At 44.5% G+C, this 16,784-nt stretch overlaps 1 pseudogene across 1 annotated transcript; it reads left to right on the forward strand.

Annotated features, from left to right (window-relative positions):
- Window positions 1-2,234: 2,234 nt before the first annotated feature.
- On the forward strand, window positions 2,235-15,423 carry LOC309567448 (annotated as a pseudogene). Its single transcript has 3 exons — window positions 2,235-2,330; window positions 13,780-14,575; window positions 15,349-15,423. The product of its transcript is annotated as an uncharacterized misc_RNA (transcript).
- Window positions 15,424-16,784: the final 1,361 nt, after the last annotated feature.

A 16,784-nucleotide genomic window follows, 5' to 3' on the forward strand; every position in this document is an offset into this window, starting at 1 on the left:
ACTGTACAGGATCTGCATGGGGTCTGTCCTACTGTACAGATCTGCATGGGGTCTGTCCTACTGTACAGGGTCTGCATGGGGTCTGTTCTACTGTACAGTGTCTGCATGGGGTCTGTCCTACTGTATGGGGTCTGTCCTACTGTACAGGATCTGCATGGGGTCTGTCCTACTGTACAGATCTGCATGGGGTCTGTCCTACTGTACAGATCTGCATGGGGTCTGTCCTACTGTACAGGGATCTCACTGCATGGGGTCTGTACATGGATCTGCATGGGGTCTGTACATGGATCTGCATGGGGTCTGTACATGGATCTGCATGGGGTCTGTCCTACTGTACATGGATCTGCATGGGGTCTGTCCTACTGTACAGGATCTGCATGGGGTCTGCCCTACTGTACAGGATCTGCATGGGGTCTGTCCTACTGTACAGGATCTGCATGGGGTCTGCCCTACTGTACAGAGATCTGCATGGGGTCTGTACAGAGATCTGCATGGGGTCTGTCCTACTGTACAGGATCTGCATGGGGTCTGTCCTACTGTACAGATCTGCATGGGGTCTGTCCTACTGTACAGGGTCTGCATGGGGTCTGTTCTACTGTACAGGGTCTGCATGGGGTCTGTCCTACTGTATGGGGTCTGTCCTACTGTACAGGATCTGCATGGGGTCTGTCCTACTGTACAGATCTGCATGGGGTCTGTCCTACTGTACAGATCTGCATGGGGTCTGTCCTACTGTACAGGATCTGCATGGGGTCTGTCCTACTGTACAGGATCTGCACGGGGTCTGTCCTACTGTATGGGGTCTGTCCTACTGTACAGGGTCTGCATGGGGTCTGTCCTACTGTACAGGTTCTGCATGGGGTCTGTCCTACTGTACAGGTTCTGCATGGGGTCTGTCCTACTGTACAGGGTCTGTCCTACTGTACAGGATCTGCATGGGGTCTGTCCTACTGTACATGTTCTGCATGGGGTCTGTCCTACTGTACAGGATCTGCATGGGGTCTGTCCTACTGTACAGGGTCTGCATGGGGTCTGCCCTACTGTACAGGATCTGCATGGGGTCTGCCCTACTGTACAGGATCTGCATGGGGTCTGTCCTACTGTACAGGGTCTGCATGGGGTCTGTCCTACTGTACAGGATCTGCATGGGGTCTGTCCTACTGTACAGATCTGCATGGGGTCTGTCCTACTGTACAGGATCTGCATGAGGTCTGTCCTACTGTACAGGGTCTGCTCTACTGTACAGGGTCTGCATGGGGTCTGTCCTACTGTATGGGGTCTGTCCTACTGTACAGGGTCTGTCCTACTGTACAGTATCTGCATGGGGTCTGTCCTACTGTATGGGGTCTGTCCTACTGTACAGGGTCTGTCCTACTGTACAGGATCTGCATGGGGTCTGTCCTACTGTACAGGTTCTGCATGGGGTTTGTCCTACTGTACAGGGTCTGCATGGGGTCTGTCCTACTGTACAGGGTCTGTCCTACTGTATGGGGTCTGTCCTACTATACAGGGTCTGCATGGGGTCTGTCCTACTGTACAGGGATCTGCATGGGGTCTGTCCTACTGTACAGAATCTGTCCTACTGTACGGGATCTGCATGGGGTCTGTCCTACTGTACAGAATCTGTCCTACTGTACAGGATCTGCATGGGGTCTGTCCTATTCTACAGGGTTTGTACATGGAACTGCGTGGGGTCTGTCCTACTGTAAAGGATCTGCATGGGATCTGTCCTACTGTACAGGGTCTGTACATGGAACTGCATGGGGTCTGTTCTACTGTACAGGATCAGCATGGGGTCTTTCCTACTGTACAGGATCTGCATGGGGTCTGTACAGAGATCTGCATGGGGTCTGTCCTACTGTACAGGATCTGCATGGGGTCTGTCCTACGGTATGGGGTCTGTCCTACTGTACAGGGTCTGCATGGGGTCTGTACAGAGATCTGCATGGGGTCTGTCCTACGGTATGGGGTCTGTCCTACTGTACAGGGTCTGCATGGGGTCTGTACAGAGATCTGTATGGGGTCTGTCCTACTGTACAGGGTCTGCATGGGGTCTGTCCTACTGTAAAGAATCTGTCCTACTGTACAGGATCTGCATGGGGTCTGTCCTACTTTACAGGGTCTTTACATGGATCTGAATGGGGTCTGTCCTACTCTACCGGGATCTGACTGCATGGGGTCTGTCCTACCGTGTGGGACAGTCACAGGATTGAGGGGTGGGGGCTGCTGCCCAGATGACCCTGGAAACTGCTGGGCAGATGTCTCTTGAAACTGATGTCCAAATGTCCTTGGAAACTGCTCTCATGATGTCTCTGGAAACTGCTGTCCAGGTGTCCCCTGAAACTGCTCTCCCACCCCCTCCCCCCTCGCACAATAGCAAAATATAAAATAAATATATATTTTTTACTCCCCACAGAATGGTGGTTCCGTTTCCCACTTGGGACACCCACCTCCAGGTATTCTACTACACATGTACTGTATGTACCAGGACACGTCATCGGGGGCTCGCTGTCTCTGGTACCTGCATACAGCACCCTGATGACACGGTGCATGAACGTCATCGGTATCATTTCATTCTATCATTCAATGAAATAATCATCTCCCATTTTCTGGTTGAATCCAGAATTTATCTAATTTTCCCAGCATTCATGGGGGAACCCCTCAGTCAGACCTCTACAGATGGGTATAGCTGCCACCTCCAGGAGGTTGAACACTAGACAAAACAAAGGGCACAGCTCCATCTAGTGGCTATACCCCTGCATTACTGACAAATTTAGATTAGATTAGTGTTCTACGTAGATGGGATCACTTTATTGAGGACATTGTGTTGCTTTTCTTTTTCTGTATCTCTGTCACATCCTAAGATGATTGCTTTGTACAGGAAGTGGTGACACTGGCAAGTGATAAGTGGCATCTACTGCAACCAATTCTAGATGAGTAAAGGAATACTTCCTGAAGGGATGGGAAGCTCAGTTTCCTGTGACTGCCTGCCCTACCAGGGGAGTGAGCGCCCGCCCTACCAGGGGAGTGAGCGCCCGCCCTACCAGGGGAGTGAGCGCCCGCTCTACCAGGGGAGTGAGTGCGCACCCTACCAGGGGAGTGAGTGCCTGCCCTAACATGGGAGTGAGAGCCTGCCCTACCAGGGGAGTGAGAGCCTGCCCTACCAGGGGAGTGAGCGCCCGCTCTACCAGGGGAGTGAGTGCGCACACTACCAGGGGAGTGAGTGCCTGCCCTACCAGGGGAGTGAGTGCCTGCCCTACCAGGGGAGTGAGAGCCTGCCCTACCAGGGGAGTGAGCGCCCGCTCTACCAGGGGAGTGAGTGCGCACACTACCAGGGGAGTGAGAGCCTGCCCTACCAGGGGAGTGAGAGCCTGCCCTACCAGGGGAGTGAGAGCCTGCCCTACCAGGGGAGTGAGAGCCTGCCCTAACATGGGAGCAGACTTGTATAAAGTACTCGAAATTTCTACTTGAGTAAAAGTACAAGTGCTCGATCAAAAAGTGACTTGAGTAGAAGTGGAAGTGCTCGCAGAAAAAGTTACTTAAGTAGAAGTACTAAAGTATTCAACATTTTTTTTACTTAAGTATTGCAAGTAGTTTTTTCAAAAAATTTGCTACTTAAGTACTAAAAGTAAAAAGTACCAGTAGTTTTGAAAAAAAAATTCTACTCAAGTACTGAAAGTAGAAGTACAAATACTGTGTCATGTAGTTATTAAAGAAAGAAGTCAAACGTTTGAACATCATATTGTTTTTTATTATTTCAAATGATTAACCTGTGTTTGTTAGTAGTTTCTTGATGCACTTTAAGCGCTGTAGCACCATTTATTTGTTTGTTTCATATTTTCTTTTTATTGGAAAAATTTGGTATAGCAGCTTTTATTATACACAGCCTTTATTTTCCTATGCGCTGATTTACAAATGACATTATACACATTTTTTTGAGCTTTATGCAACCTGCCATCTACTGTTCTGGCAGTGGTAATTTTTTTAAAAGTAACGAGTAACTATGCAGCACAAAAAAAAAATACTTGAGTAGAAGTATCGAAATCATCGAAAAAATGTAGTGAAGTAAAAGTAGAAGTAGGAGAAAAAAATTCTACTCTAGGAAAGTACAGATACCGCATTTCGGTACTTAAGTACAGTACTTAAGTAGTTCTACTTCGTTACTATACATCTCTGCATGGGAGTGAGTGCCTGCCCTAACATGGGAGTGAGTGCCTGCCCTACCAGGGGAGTCAGTGCCTGCCCTACCAGGGGAGTCAGTGCCTGCCCTACCAGGGGAGTGAGAGCCTGCCCTAACAGGGGAGTGAGTGCGCGCCCTACCAGGGGAGTGAGCGCCTGCCCTACCAGGGGAGTGAGCGCCCGCTCTACCAGGGGAGTGAGTGCGCACCCTACCAGGGGAGTGAGTGCCTGCCCTACCAGGGGAGTGAGAGCCTGCCCTACCAGGGGAGTGAGAGCCTGCCCTACCAGGGGAGTGAGAGCCTGCCCTAACATGGGAGTGAGTGCCTGCCCTACCAGGGGAGTGAGAGCCTGCCCTACCAGGGGAGTGAGAGCCTGCCCTACCAGGGGAGTGAGAGCCTGCCCCAACATGGGAGTGAGTGCCTGCCCTAACATGGGAGTGAGTGCCTGCCCTACCAGGGGAGTGAGTGCCTGCCCTACTAGGGGAGTGAGTGCCTGCCCTACCAGGGGAGTGAGTGCCTGCCCTACCAGGGGAGTGAGCGCTCGCTCCCATTCTATGATATGTAAGGCTACATTCACCAGTTCAATACACGCTTTGATTAATGATCGATTTCTTTTCCAAGAGCGATAACCAATCCAGTCGGCAACCGATTTGATCTATATACCACACACACAGAGAAGCAGATTTTGATTGGGAGTAAAGATACAATCATAACTTGCGATAGTAATTTATCAATCTCTGTTACCAGCATGCAATCTCATAATCTTACTGATCGAAATATAATCATATTCATGAACAAAGTATCTCAGTGCTGCCAATCAATGCAAAAAGATCAATCATTTTCCACCCTAGCCAATCGATTCAAGATCAATCATTTTCCACCCTAGCCAATCAATTCAGTTTGATTAAACCTGGTCTAAATTGGATCAGAATTGATTGGAAGAGAAGGTATTAGGGATGCGCCGATGCTGAGCATTTTGACGAGTATCAGGACTTGTGAAAATGCTCCTGATACTGAAACTGATACTTTGCAGCGCGATATGCGTCAATACAAAATTAATGGGCACAAATTTTACTGTAAAGAATCACATGCAATTTGAACAGGAAGGCGGTGCGATTCCTGTCCAAATTGCATGTGATTTCCCCCACTGCTCTTGTGTGTGTGTGTATATATAGAAAGGGAAGCGCCATCTAGTGGGCAGTTCATTAAAAATGTCTTAACTCACCTGGCTCGGCTGCGTAAATCGCTGTACCCATACATCGCTCCTCGGGAGCGAGCATGGGGGCGCATGCGGCAATTCGCAAGAGGGGAAGCTAATCTGTGATTGCCGCCGGGCACCTGCGATCACTCCCTAAGAAGACAGAACAGTGGTCTGCCATTGTAAACACAGCAGACCGCTGTTCTGTCAGTTATCATCACAGGGCTCTTGTGTCCTCCTATTTAGGAACACAGGTCTCTGTGTTGATCCAATAAGCCCAACCCCCTCACAGTTAGAAAACACCACCTAGGCTCACACTTAACCCTTTGATCGCCACTGGGTTAACCCTTTCCCTGCCAGTGTCATTATTACATATAATACATATGCATATTTTTTTGCACTGATTACTGTAGTAATGTCACTGGTCCCCCCAAAAGTGTCAGTTAGGGGTCGGATCTGTCCGCCGCAATCCCGCTAAAAATCACTGATCACTGCCATTGCTAGTAAAAAAAATAAAAATTACATAAATCTTTCCCCTAGATTGTAGACGCAATTTTTTTTTTTTTGCACAAACCAATCAAAATGTGCTTAAGGAGGCAAAACCTTTCCGGTCCTTAGGTGGGTAAGTACATATCTGGTCAAATGCAAAATCTGAATAATGTCCCGGTCCCACTGATGATAGCAAATCATGGCCACTGGAGGTGCTCACAGGGCTGGAGGAGATGTAGAGGCGGTCCGCCCCCAAGCTAACATCACTTCCGCCCTATACCCATGGGGGTCCCAGAACTTCTCCAGCCCCGTGAGCACCTAAAGCTGCCGTGATTTGCCATCATCGGCGGGACTGGGACACACTGCAGATTTTGCATTTGACCAGATATGTACTTAAAGTGATAGTAAATTCTGTTCTAGCACTTGTACCTTCAGGCAAGTCTATAGTAAGGCTCACCTGTAGGTACTGTGAATATCTCCTAAACTTGCACAGCATACAGTGCCGAATCATCAGAACCTGTGCCGTAAACAGGAGCTCCTGCGCGCATGCGTGACGTCATCGTGCCTCCGACCACTCGTAGCTGAAGGACATGGAAAACCGGGGGAAGATGTCAGCCCTCTCAGCAGTGACAGTGTGGTGCTGGAGGGCTTCATTTTAAGGCAAGTCTCTCATATTGTGCTAGTATGCGATACACACTAGCACATTATGACATTTCCTTGGAGGGGATTTTTTTTTTCCCCATCAACAGCTGTTTACTACCGCTTTAATGCGAGTTATAACATTTTTATTAAACTGCCCACTAGATGGCACATCTCTTTCTGTATGCACATAGACACACACAGGAGCGGTGGGAGAAATAGCATGCGATTCTTTGCAGTGAGATTTGCACCCATTTATTTCGTATTGACGCAAACCGCACCGTAACGTATTGGCGAGTACTTGACTTAAAGTGTCAGTATTCATACTCGTTAATAAAAAACGGTATTGGTGCAGCCCTAGAAGTTATGGCTATTTGATTGTTTGTGGTTTTGGTCAAATTGTACATCAATCAGATAATAAAATCAAAAGCATGTGTGGCCACCACTAGGGCTTGTTCACACCAGCAGCCGAGATAAATGCACTGCCCTTTGTGTTTGCTGGGAGAAACCATTCTCATCCCTGCACATAGCACTGTTTACTTTTGTTTGCATACATTTTATTGAACTGTCAAAAAGGAGACATTTCATTCATTCCGTTGGGCATACTGCATTGCACCACCCTGTGTTGAAAAAAAGAACTGCATGTGTGGGGGTATCAATTGGCATGATAGGGAACAAGGCTTGTTGCCTAGTCCAGCATAAGGATTGCTCAAGGGCAAGGCTACCCAAGGCAGTCCCAATACACCTGGCATGACTGTGTGCTTACCATGTGAATGTTAGAGCATCAGCGAATGGCAGCTTTGGCCACAAGATCCTCCACCCTAGTCACACTTTAATCCTTGAAGGTCACCTTGGCACCATGGTTTTTTCCCATTCCTCTTTGTTGGGTTGCTTTTAGAAGTCCCGTCTGTAGGAGACTAATGGAGCGTGTCCCTCAATGTTCTTGGAAGAAGAAAGGATATATATCTAAATATATATATATATATATATATATACATATACACAGTGCATTGCAATAGTATTCAGCCCCCTTGATCTTTGCGACCTTTTGCCACATTTCAGGCTTCAAACATAAAGATATAAAACTGTAATTTTTTGGTGAAGAATCAACAACAAGTGGGACACAATCATGAAGTGGAACGAAATTTATTGGATATTTCAAACTTTTTTAACAAATAAAAAACTGAAAAATTGGGCGTGCAAAATTATTCAGCCCCCTTAAGTTAATACTTTGTAGCGCCACCTTTTGCAGCGATTACAGCTGTAAGTCGCTTGGGGTATGTCTCTATCAGTTTTGCACATCGAGAGACTGAAATTTTTGCCCATTCCTCCTTGCAAAACAGCTCAAGCTCAGTGAGGTTGGATGGAGAGCGTTTGTGAACAGCAGTTTTCAGTTCTTTCCACAGATTCTCGATTGGATTCAGGTCTGGACTTTGACTTGGCCATTCTAACACCTGGATATGTTTATTTGTGAACCATTCCATTGTAGATTTTGCTTTATGTTTTGGATCATTGTCTTGTTGGAAGACAAATCTCCGTCCCAGTCTCAGGTCTTTTGCAGACTCCATCAGGTTTTCTTCCAGAATGGTCCTGTATTTGGCTCCATCCATCTTCCCATCAATTTTAACAATCTTCCCTGTCCCTGCTGAAGAAAAGCAGGCCCAAACCATGATGCTGCCACCACTGAAGGAGTGAACTCCATTTTTCTTATGCAATCTTCTGTTCCCATTAGATAAGTCTGAGCCACACCTAACATTGTTTGAGGTATATGCAATATTTAGCAACTTATCTGGAGCTCAAGATCCAGCTTTGCGGAGAAATGTTTTTCTTTTCTTTAGTTATCTATATGATTTTAGCTAAATTGCACTTTTTGTATTAGCTCACAGAATGTTGCCATTTCAGCATGTTTCCTGATAAGGAGAATCACTACTCCACCCTGCTTCTATCTATATAAACTGGATACAATATTAAAACTTTTGAGAATTGATTCACCCATAAACCTGTCTGCATGTCTCATTCTGTGGTGAATTCTCTCTCCCGGGTACCTGCTTACATATAATTGACTGGTCATCTGATGGTCGGATGGCTATCCATAGAAGGGTCAAGCTGACTACCAACAGCTTTGGGGGCTCGTCCTGGATTGGAGGGTCATCTCTCGGCCCTGGTGAGTAGACACTTTTGATTTGTCTGTCTGTCCAGGGGTCCGAGACTCTGACCACGATTCCAATCTTTGAACCTAGAATACGCTCCGGGAGCGTATCAGGAAATAAGCGTCTCAGGGAGACGTTGTAACTGTCTAAGAAGGACAGAATTTTTTTAAAGGGTTTCAGGGAAACCTGGGGGTCTTCAGGGAAGACCCGTTCTTCAGGGAAGAACAAATAGATGTTGGGTTTCAGGGAAACCTGGGGTCTTCAGGGAAGACCCGTTCTTCAGGGAAGAACAAATAGATGTTAGGTTCAGGGAAACCTGGGGGTCTTCAGGGAAGACCCGTTCTTCAGGGAAGAACAAATAGATGCCAGTCAATTCTGTGTAAAATCTTCTTTTGCTTATATCTTCCTATCGCATAGAGTTATAAGGATTAAAGTATAAGATAATTTGTTTGTGTGATCCAGAGGTTTTAATAGGTAAGTGTGTATAAACTGGTTGGTCACTGATTACTTCACTGTATGTCAACTAACCAAACCACATTTGGTGATCAATAAGATACGGGCAAGCCCGAGTATGAACGTGGTCCAGGCCCATTTTGTCTAGAGACCAGGTTAATGCCGGTATTATATCGGACTTAAAACCAGTCAAAGGTGGCACTAGTGAAGACGGTCATACTGCATTGAAGCACCATATTACTGGTTTGACATATATTGAAGCTGTGTAATGTAATTGTATATGACTTGTATATAGTAAATTGCGCCTGCGGACTGTTAATATAACACACTGTTCCTGATAGAGACTGTCACATTATTACTTTGACTTAATTGACTGACCGATTGTAGGTTATCAGACAAATCAAGATGAATGTTTATTATGTGTATTGTTTGTTTGTCTTTAATGGTAGGAAAGCCTTCTTGATAGCCACAATACCTGGAAGTATAAGGTGTAATATACATACACCAAATGGTTTTTCAGGAGGGTTTTTTAACCATAAAGAGGGTCTAAGGACCCAGATACATTTAAGTGATTTTGTGAATGTGTAAATCTTAGAGATATGTTTTGTTTATGGTTTTGTGAAATTATACTGAAGGTTTAGGTCTGATGCTGGCCATACATGATACAATTTTCTTACAATTTTCAGTACAGTTTTTCTTGAAATTTACCTTCAGCTATGTAGTACAAACGCCTACCTAATTGGATACAAATGAATGTGTTTAATTTTGACCTCTTATGTGGTTTGTGGTGGATCTAACAGAAAATTGTAAGATAAAGAGTTGTCCGGACATGTATGGCCAGCCTTAGAGATATTAGGATACAAGTAAATCTTTTAGTAAATGTTTAGTTGTAATGTAAAGTACATGGAAAAAGCGGGGAGAATTGGTTTATTTATGCCCCGTATTAGTACAAAAGAATAGGAAAAAAGCTACGTAGAGCTACTAGAAGTGAAAGTGAAAGTCTTTAAATACGTAGATATAGACCACAGCGATTGCCTATAGACAGAAGACGGGTGAGAATTTGGCGTTTTTGGGCAGTGAAGTGTCATTGCTGAGTAGCACAGTCTTAGAATTCAAACACTTGTCATTAATTTAAAGTCACAGTACATGTTAATTGTAAAACAGCAAGTTTCTGATTGGGCTACGAAATTTTTGTAAGGTTTTCATAAAGCCATAACAGAGAGAGATGCAACTGGCATCTGATCTGTCTAAAGAAAAGCAGCCTGTCAGGGCGCATTTTCAAGGGCAATATCAGAAGATGTAAATAAAAGAGTAGGACATTTTCAACATAGGCCCCCCTATAATAATAATATTACCTTACAAACACCCCTGACCACACCTGCACCCCACAGTTTCATTCTCCAAGGCAGGTGTAGTTTTCTTCCTAATGTCAGACGAGCAGAAAATGTTTATGTGTCAGATACATTTAAAACTACTACATTTCCTTACGTGAGGGGAAAAGAGGGGGGGTCACTGCTGCAAATGCACTTCTGCATTAGTTCCCTAATTCAGAACAGTTGTAGAATCCCCATACCTATGCAATTATTTTTATAAAATTTTTTAGAAGTTTTGCCATTTATACATTTATGCCCATCTTGTATGAGCGTAGTAATAATGAATAAAAACACTATTTTATTAGAAAAAAGAAAAAAATATAAATTGCCGTTGTCGGCAGGATATTTTGAAGTTATTTTTTATAGAATTATAGATAATGAAAAATTATATTTGGCAAATGTTCCCCTATGTGAAGGGGAGCCTTCCTGCAAAATTTTGAAAATTGGCTACTTGCCAAGAAAGCTTTCAAACGTCATATCTTTATTCCTGTCATAGCTATGGAATTTATTTTTGGACAGAAAGAGTTACTGCAATTAGTGTGACCATTGGACCCTGTTGGCACAGAGCCAAAAGTTTCAAATCAGATTAACTTTTTATCTGATTATAGTTTTTAAATTATATTTTATGGGTATTCTCTATTGAAAGAGGGGAACCTCTGGCCAGATTTTTGTTAGAATGACACGAAAAAAAAAAAAAAGTTTTTGGAAAATTGGCACTAAGCCAAAAAGTTTTTTAGTTCTTTATCTGATCATAGCATGCAAGTGGTATCTGATGTGCCATCTCTACTGACAGCCATACCATCCGATGTTACCCACTGTACAGTGATTGGTTTAAGTAGTGTGTTTTTTTTAAAGCGTCCTATTGGATGAGGAGACACAGCCATCTTTGTTCCTTGTTTTTCAGTCCAGGTAACTGACCTGGTGTAGAAATGCCTTAGGGTCAAGTAGACAATTCAATTGTCCGCTCTATAGTTCTCCAGACCATGCAAGAGGGGATGGACACCTGCTCATGGTTCAGTCCTGCTACAATATGTATCTGACATATGTAGTCACTCTGTGGAGGCCAGTCAGAGCGAGTGAGTTTATTGAAATGTACATGTATGTGGACACAAAGTGTCACAGGAATTATGACAGTGGTGTCAGGAAAGTGTTGTTTACCTTGGTTTTGTTCTCACAGAGGGTGATAGTAGAGTCAGTCACATAAGAAGTGGGTCTTGCCAGCCCACAGTGGGTCTTGCCCGCCCACAGGATCATTACTTGTTATGGATCCAGACTGCTCCTATCTATAATAACATTTTGAGACAAACCACAGGTCCAGAAATGTCACCAGAAATGTTAAATGCGTTTATATATCTGAAAAATGCTATGATTGTAGCGCCTGCACTGGGCCTCCCAAATCATGGAAAAATGTTTTGTGTTTATGCAAGGGACAATTGTAAGACCATGACAGGTGTACTTGCCCAGGAGTATGGTGGTAAACTTTGCCCTATAGTTTTTGTCCAAAGATGGATGCAGTCCAGGCCTAAAGGCATGCCTGAAGTGACTCCGAACATAGTACATAGCATCTTGTGAGATGGTAATAGGGATAGCCACATCATTTGCCCTAGGTAGGCCCCAGTTTTAAATGGGCTACTTGTATTAAAGGGTGTGTTACACCACCACATGATGTATAGGCAGCCATAGAGGGAGCAGAGGATGTTTTTGTAGTTCATTTCTTGCTCCAGGCCAAAAGATCACACATTATCAAAGCTACAAACGCATGCTACAGAACAGGTTTTAAGGACTAGGGTGATGTTTTAGAAAACGTTGAGAATCACCTTTTTCTACAAGAGGGGAGCTCTTGTGTGTATCCCCGCAGCTAGCGCCCCACTGTATATTGCCTAGTATTATGGAATAGGACACAGGGGGTGGGAAAGAACATATAAAGTATTGCTGACCGTTTAGTGCAAGCATATGTTGCTAGATGCATCACCTGTATTAGGAACAAACAATCCAAACATATAAGGCCACACATGAGCATCTCCAATACCCATCAAACCCATTCACACATCTACAAATAGGTTTCCCCATATAGGCCCAAAGCAGGGAAGAAATAAGAGTTCCTTTTAGTCAATAGTGGATGGGTTCAGCAGCTGAGTGGAGACCAAAAAAAAAAAAAAAAAAAAAAAAAAAAGGGAGATGCCCACACAGTGGCACGCATTCTCAGTCAGGAGATTATTCCTGGATGGGGGTGCCTGCTTTGAATTAGTTTTAATAATGGTCCAGCTTTCATATCAAAAAGATGCCAGAAACTAGTCAAAATCCTGAAAATAGAGCTCAGGAATAGTGGAAAGGATGAAAAGGACAAGTTGAGAAAAGAGTAATTGAACTTTTGAATCAAGTAGAACGAAAAGTTGCTCGCACCTTTCTTTTCTTTTCACAGATACCAACCCATTCCTTGGAGGAGGGAGATGACGTAGTGAGCAAGCTGTCGCCACATGACAAAACCAAGGCTGGATCTCGTTTTGGACCAAAAGACAAAGGTAGTCACAGTGACCAGAATCGCTGTCCTTGTGGAAGACCAACAAGCCCGGATCCATGCCAGTCGAGTAAAAAAGGTCAAGGTGGAGTGTGTGAACAAGATAAAGACACAGATAAAGGAGGTGAAGCAGATGTGGAAAATCCTTGAAGAGCGAGTGAAGCAGGTGTTATAGTCTCTGAAAATTAGTAAAATGACTGTATTCATAGCAAAGAACTTTGACAAGCTGTGGATTGTGTTGGTGGCACTAGTATTTTTAGTGTTCATCCCAACCTGGATCATAACTAACTGTATATATCACCCAGCGGATCTGTGGCCCCTTGGAGGAATTTGTGGGACCCCGAACGCCACCAGCCCAGATATAGTATCAGAGATAACTCAGAAAAGGAATAAAAGAGCCCTGTCCCATAGTTCAACCTCCCAGATAGCCATCACACAAACAAATGGCATGACACAATTTTAGTATAATTCCTCTAACACATAGGTAGCTACTTTTATAGTGCCTTATGAAACGATACTCCCTGGTAGTGATGATACCATAAGGTATAATGATAGGGAGTACAAACCTACTACTAGCAAGGATAAAAATAGAAAGATACTTATAAGCAGAATGACAATTGTTAAACATGTTCCCGAGCAATTTAGCTTAACCATAGAAAATCCTAGTCCAGAAGATAGTAGAACTTACGTTTTGGGTATCCGGTGGAGATCAGAGTTCATTAGCTTCAGAAAGCCTTTTTAGCTAAAAGACATATATGGCTCTTCTGAGTGGCCATCACAGGTACAAGAGACGAATCCTTTAAGGCCCTGTGTGCAGACTTTGGGAGAAATGGTAGCTATAGCAGATCCCATCTGTGAGGATACGATGCCCACAGAGACAGGGTGCTCTGATGTAAATTTATGGTTAGAATGGATGAGGTATAGTGCTAGCTCACATAACATGTCAGATTGCTATGTCTGTGGAGGAGCTAGGCCGCACTTGGGTACGTTGCCCCTTAACATCCCTGAGAATGTAGAAACTTGTTTTCTTAGCCTCTATACCAATACCTCTAGTAACCATTCTAGCTGTGAAACATGGAAAAAGGAATATCTCATCATATCTTAAAAAAATCTAGGCCCACTGGGTCTATCACCATTTACCCAGGTAATTATACATGTTACTTCAGACATAGTGGTGGGGGCAGGTATTTAGGGAACTTTACAGAGGGATATTGCTCCACCTACAGGTCCACTAAAATAGAGTATCAAACAATGTCTCTGGGAGACATTTACTGGATATGTGGAGATATGAAAATAAGGTTTAGGTTGCTTCTGAAGTAGACAGGAGAGTGTGCCCTTGCCAAAGTGATAATGCCCCTACACATATTTACTGAAAATGGAAAAAACACATACCAGCTTAAGGGGAACACTAGAACTACAGGAAAAGAAGAGAAGCTCCTATAGGAAGTTTTGATCTACATGTATATATAGATACCATCGGGGTCCCAAGAGGGGTCCCTAATGAATTTAAAGCTAGAGACCAAGTCAAAGCCGGTCTTGAGTTCTTTATCTCTCCCCTTGTCACCATAAATAAAAATGTAGATTGGATAAATTATATCTATTATAATCAGCTGAGATTTGTTAACTATACAAGGGATGCCTTAAAGGGCATAGCAGAACAACTTGAAGCCACTTCCCAGATGGCATTCCAGAACAGAATGGCTCTGGATATGATCCTTGCAGAAAAAGGTGGTACCTGTATATACAGTATATTGATAAATAGATGGATGCTGTACTTACATTCCTGATAATACTGGCCCCAACAGTAAGGTCACTCTGGCCATTCTGTGTAACTGAAAAAGAATTCTGGCATTGACAACCCTTGGGATCAGTATTTTGGATGGTTTAATAGTTGGAAACAAGCCCTAGTGCAGCTAGGAATTATCATTGTTAGTATATTTGTTATAGGTGTCTTAATACTTTGTGTAGTTCCGATCATGGGAGTAATGGGTAACAATAATGAGGAACACGTACTTGAGGCAAGCAAGGAATCCAAGAACATGTGTCGCTTCCTTTTATAATTTCTCAGCCAAGGAGACTGTATGTCCCTTGATGACACCATATGTATAATAATAAAAAAAAACATGTATAAGTTATGATTTTTTAAGAGGGGATTTGAAGGAGTGAACTCCATTTTTCTTATGCAATCTTCTGTTCCCATTAGATAAGTCTGAGCCACACCTAACATTGTTTGAGGTATATGCAATATTTAGCAACTTATCTGGAGCTCAAGATCCAGCTTTGCGGAGAAATGTTTTTCTTTTCTTTAGTTATCTATATGATTTTAGCTAAATTGCACTTTTTGTATTAGCTCACAGAATGTTGCCATTTCAGCATGTTTCCTGATAAGGAGAATCACTACTCCACCCTGCTTCTATCTATATAAACTGGATACAATATTAAAACTTTTGAGAATTGATTCACCCATAAACCTGTCTGCATGTCTCATTCTGTGGTGAATTCTCTCTCCCGGGTACCTGCTTACATATAATTGACTGGTCATCTGATGGTCGGATGGCTATCCATAGAAGGGTCAAGCTGACTACCAACAACCACCATGTTTGACAGTGGGGATGGTGTGTTCAGGGTGATGAGCTGTGTTGCTTTTACGCCAAACATAACGTTTTGCATTGTTGCCAAAAAGTTTGATTTTGGTTTCATCTGACCAGAGCACCTTCTTCCACATGTTTGGTGTCTCCCAGGTGGCTTGTGGCAAACTTTATACGACACTTTTTATGGATATCTTTAAGAAATGGCTTTCTTCTTGTCACTCTTCCATAAAGGCCAGATTTGTGCAGTATACAACTGATTGTTGTCCTATGGACAGAGTCTCCCACCTCAGCTGTAGATCTCTGCAGTTCATCCAGAGTGATCATGGGCCTCTTGGCTGCATCTCTGATCAGTCTTCTCCTTGTATGAGCTGAAAGTTTAGAGCAGGGGTGGGGAACCTAAGTCCCGGGGGCCGCATGCGGCCCGCGAGGTCATTTGGTTCGGCACCCTGTGCAGCTGAGTCTGTGTCTCTCAGCTGATCTGTCAGAACAGAGCCAATGCTTCCTGTATAGTTCCGGCTCCGTTCTGACAGTCTGAGTGAGTCACAGGCGGAGTGATATCAAAAGCACTCCGCCTGTGACCAATACAGGAAACATCGCCTCTTCCTCCAGCGCGGCGCCACTGCTAGCCAGCATTTCCCGCAAGCAGCACACACAGCAGTACCAGCCAGAGCCAGCAGTACCAGCCAGAGCCAGCAGTACCCACAGCAGTACCAGCCAGAGCCAGTAGTACCCACAGCAGTAACAGCCAGAGTCAGCAGTACCCACAACAGTACCAGCCAGCAGTACCTACAGCACAGTACCAGCCAGCAGTACCCACAGCAATACCAGCCAGCAGTACCCACAGCAGTACCAGCCAGCAGTACCCACAGCAGTACCAGCCAGCAGTACCAGCCTGAGCCAGCAGTACCAGCCAGCAGTACCCACAGCACAGTACCAGCCAGCAGTACCCAAGGCAGTACCTACAGCACAGTACCAGCCTGAATCAGCAATACCCACAGCAGTACCAGCCTGAGCCAGCAGTACCAGCCAGCAGTACCCACAGCACAGTACAAGCCAGCAGTACCAGCCTGAGCCAGCAGTACCCACCAGCAGTACCAGCCAGCTATACCCACCAGCATTACCTGCCAGCAGTTCTTTTCAAAACTTACCACCACAAAGTCGACTGCGCTCCAGACTGACCGACGCAATGCCAGCT

The sequence above is a fragment of the Pelophylax lessonae genome, assembly GCF_965119305.1.
Source record: "Pelophylax lessonae genome assembly, chromosome: 11".
NCBI lineage: Eukaryota > Metazoa > Chordata > Amphibia > Anura > Ranidae > Pelophylax > Pelophylax lessonae.